General features: G+C 37.5%; 1 pseudogene; it reads left to right on the forward strand.

Annotated features, from left to right (window-relative positions):
* Positions 1-3,847: 3,847 nt before the first annotated feature.
* Positions 3,848-3,966, forward strand: LOC112481268 (annotated as a pseudogene).
* Positions 3,967-4,304: the final 338 nt, after the last annotated feature.

Consider the following 4,304-nt stretch of genomic DNA (forward strand, 5'->3'; position numbering starts at 1 on the left):
TAATGTAGAGGACAATTTAAAGGTATTTTTGATTGGACTATAAGAGATTTATAATATTCACAGGAAGTAGCTAGGTTTGATCAGGGAAAAAAGAAGAACCAAACTTATTCTGAGAAAGATAAAGAGAGTGTTGCGAATGAGAGACGATGAGTACAAGAGAGAACAGCAAAAGATTCTGGAGGGCAGAGGGGCACTGGAGACGGGGTGCCATTGACATATGCCTAACAACATGGGCATACACATTTATTTGATGATGACGGCCCAGAGAAGATTAGACTTCTGCCATGACTGAGGGAAGGTGATTTAGAAGGCACGCTGCGATCAATCGTGATGATGTTTCTGGGAAAGCGTATGGGTGGAATCAATTTTAACTCCATGCATTCTGCTTGCTCCCCCCACCCCCGCCCAAGGTTTCATTTTTGGAAAGTTAAAACAGAGTCAGGCAGCGTGTTGTGGTTGCCACACGAGAACACAGTGTCTGGTGGGCTGCTCTGAAGGCCTCCTGTTAGCGGGGAGTCATCTATCCAAGCTCCTGAGACCTCCTGTAGGACCTGGGGTCCTTCTCACCAGAACACACAAGTCTGAGTGCCATCTTGTCACCCTGGGTGTTTACTCCTGTGCCCAACAGTGCTGATACTGTCAACACTGCTTATGTTTCCTTGTATTTGTGTAAGTGATAAAAGAATAGGACAAGGGGCCTGAGTCCACTTTTTGATGTTTGAGTGCTGCCAGTTTTTACGTGTCACCCTTCTCTCTTCCCTCTGCCTCACATCCAGGCAAGGTGACAGTCTGCGGTCTCCCTCCTTTGGTGCAGGTGGGAAACTCGAACGGAAAGTCCCTGCCTGCATGTGGGAACCCTCGCCTGATCTTTACCCCTGAGCATACAATAAAAACCTGACATGTGTTCCTTCTTGCTCTTTTAAGCCATTTTGATGACCTGCTTTGGTGACCTGCCCTGCACTCCTCAAGACCTCAGTTCTTTACACGATACGCAATTCATGCACTCTTGGGTGGGTGGGTGAGTGTGTGTGTGTGACCATAAGTCTCGACATTCAGGCCAAACCGTACATACGGGTTCACTTGCGTACTCAGGGTGAGAACCAGGAGACGCACACGGTGAACGTCCTGACGGTGGACGGGAAAGAACATAGGTATTTTCGATACTGAAAGAAGCCATACTTTCAACCTCCCAGTCAGAGTGGCTTCAATATCGATCTCATATATCCTTTCAAAATGAGATATTCTGTCATAACCTATAACAGTAAATACAGCGAGATCTTGAGAGTGAATGTTTGTGTGGCTTTTGTATTTGGCAACGCAAACTCTTGATTAAGCTAAAATACATTTTTACAATCCTACAACCTAAATAGAGCTACAAACTTTTGGGGCTAAAATGTCCCCTAGGTGTTATGAACTGTTGAGCCAATTAGCTCTGCTACCCTGCCCGTAAGCCCAGCCAGATGTCCACTCTGTGTTCTCCCTCTGGACCCACGCATGTGAGCAGAAGGGCATGCTCGGATAAACACACCGTCAGAATCAGAGGCATGCATTTTGGAAAGGGTGAGAAATTGCAAATTTTTCAACCTGTTTACCTGTTGAATAAATGTGCAATGTTCTCAAAAGCCAGGTTACAGTAGAACCAGGTACTGAGACACTTCTAAGGGAATTATTGTCTGTTTAGCCATTGGTTTTGATGTCTCCTGCAAAGAATATTTTTGTGGTGATAATTTTTTTTTCTTTTTGATTCCATTCAAATCTCTGATTGGTTATTTCTAAATGAAGACACTGTATAATAGACAAACACATGCAAGTCTAGGCATGATGTTGTGACACAAGCCATGCATGATGTTGAATACACTCTTATCAATGAAATCGTTCCTGTGGACTCACTGTGTGAAATGTGAATTGCTAGATTCCAGTTTTTAAGTCCTTTTGTTATACACCTCATTGCATATCTTAGGTAAACCATTTGCTCCTGGATTCAAATACTAGGATTAGACGTATTTACTCTTCAGTCTCATCTCCCACACTGCATTTCACTAAGCAGATGTTAAAAAATATTTTGTTTAAGTTATTACTATAGAAATATTTTGTTAAATAAAATAATTTAAAATTTATGTGATACTTAGACCTACCAAAACTCTCTAAGTAAGAAACTGCTCTTTAATTGTTGCTTATTTTCAGATTAGTCATACTTATTACTTGAGCCTTAATTTCCTTTTGTGTAAAATAATTATTTTATACAAAATTAGTATGATTTTGGGAGACTACATGGGGTAGTGTTTAAATTAGGGGCTCAGGAATCAAATTGCTTAATTTTGAATTCTGACTCTGTCTTTAATGACTGAGAATTTGGGTTACTTAAGCTCTCGGCCACATTTATGCAGAGATGCTTGAGTACTAAGTGCTAAATGCTTATGAGTATACCTAGAAGAAAAGTGTGTCCCTATCTAGATCACTTATCATCATAAATAACTGTGTTAATAATTAATCCTAAAATTTTACAAGAAATGACCCGGTAGATCACTTATCAGAAAAAATACTTACGAATAGTTCATTTCAGCATATAACATAGGAATACAACGTAGAATATAAAATAAAGTTATTTATTCAACTATCTGACTAACAAAGTCTCTCTAAAGTAATATAAAGGCGCCGAAGCTACAAAATAATTACTGAAATCTTTAGCTTTATTTTTTTCCTTAGTAGATGGATTATATCCTGCAAAACTATCCATTTGGTAAAGTCAATTTCTATGCATTTTTTAGGAGATCAGAACGCACTTCTCTATTTAACAACAGGAAATTGGGGAAGCAGATGAAACATTGGATTGAATCTCATGAGAGATACAGGGAACAATTACAGTAAAATCACTTTAAGGTGGTTTTAGGAGCCGGTCTCTCAAACAGCATTAACAGGAAAATCTTAGAACTATGAAAAAAATATATTGACAAGTACTGAATAAACAATATGTTCTAATCAAAAATGCCTTAAGAAAGTTTTTTCTTTATGTATTTCCTCGTGTGAATTCTAATGATATCCATGTATTATATTTTTACACTGAGCACTATCAAGACTGTTATTTTTAGTTTATTTACAAGTGTAATACTATATATTTTCATTTCAGTTGTCATATCTAATTTTGGCTTTCGTTGTTTACTCTAGGCTAAATAGAACTCTCTCATCTTTCAGTATCCATAGTATTCCTACAGACCATTTTTTAGCACGTAGACAAAATAAAAACGCTTGTATGTGACTGAGTTTGCATACAGGGATATGGCCCTATGCTACAGAAACTATACTTGATACACGTTTGTGATTAAATGGGCCTCTCATCGAATGCTAACTTCAACCACTGGTCTCAGAGTTCAGCTTGTGAAACTATTATTTGACTAACAGTCCTATATATCTTACTGATTTCCTATAAAAGCATTTTATATTATGGAGATTGTAAACATAAATCATGATTTCTGAGATCGAGGAACTTATAATCATGAAATTATAGAAAAGTTGTTAGAACTCTGTTTTTAGTATCCACACATAGTCATTTTTATAGTTTAATCACAGATTCTTGGTCAAAAATTCAATATAAAATACAGCACTTAGGGAATATAGGCAACATTATTCATAAATTTATTTAGGAAATCTGACACCTAAAATTATTTTAATGTACATATTTAAATTGTCAACCTCAAAGTAAGGGGAATGTTATTACACACCTTTATTAAAAGAAATCCGTAATGCCTGTCTCAGAGATGCCCAAGAACAGTGGTTCTGTGTATTTCATAACCATGCACTGTGGTGCTTTTGGAGCAGCCTAGGTAATATCTTTATAAAATCCTTATAAGTCTATGGCCATGCCACCCTGAACAAGCCCGATCCGATCTGATCTCCGAAGCTAAGCAGGTTTGGGCCTGGTTAGTACTTGGATGGGAGACCACCTAGAAAGACTAGGTGCTGTAGGCATAAAAAGTAAAAAAATAAAAATAAAAGATTGGAAGCTGACAAGGTCCTTGCAATCTATGAGGTCAATCAAAGGTGGTCTCACCTGAAAAAAATGATAATTAAAAAAAAATAAAATCCTTATAAAATTGCATATTCCTCAAAACAAAGATATCTTCAACTTTCTGACTTTGTCCAGTTTGCAGCTACCTCATTTTTACATGTTCTTGAATAGCTCAGAGAATCAGATAATAACTGACTTTCCTTCAATATTTCACTAGTAGTTTGAATCCAAGGCATTCTCTCTCAAATTAAATGACACCCAACAAACAGTGCTTGGTTTGCTGAATGAGAGAGAAAGT

Source organism: Pteropus alecto, unplaced genomic scaffold (genome assembly GCF_000325575.1).
Source record: "Pteropus alecto unplaced genomic scaffold, ASM32557v1 scaffold14, whole genome shotgun sequence".
Classification (NCBI taxonomy): Eukaryota; Metazoa; Chordata; class Mammalia; order Chiroptera; family Pteropodidae; genus Pteropus; species Pteropus alecto.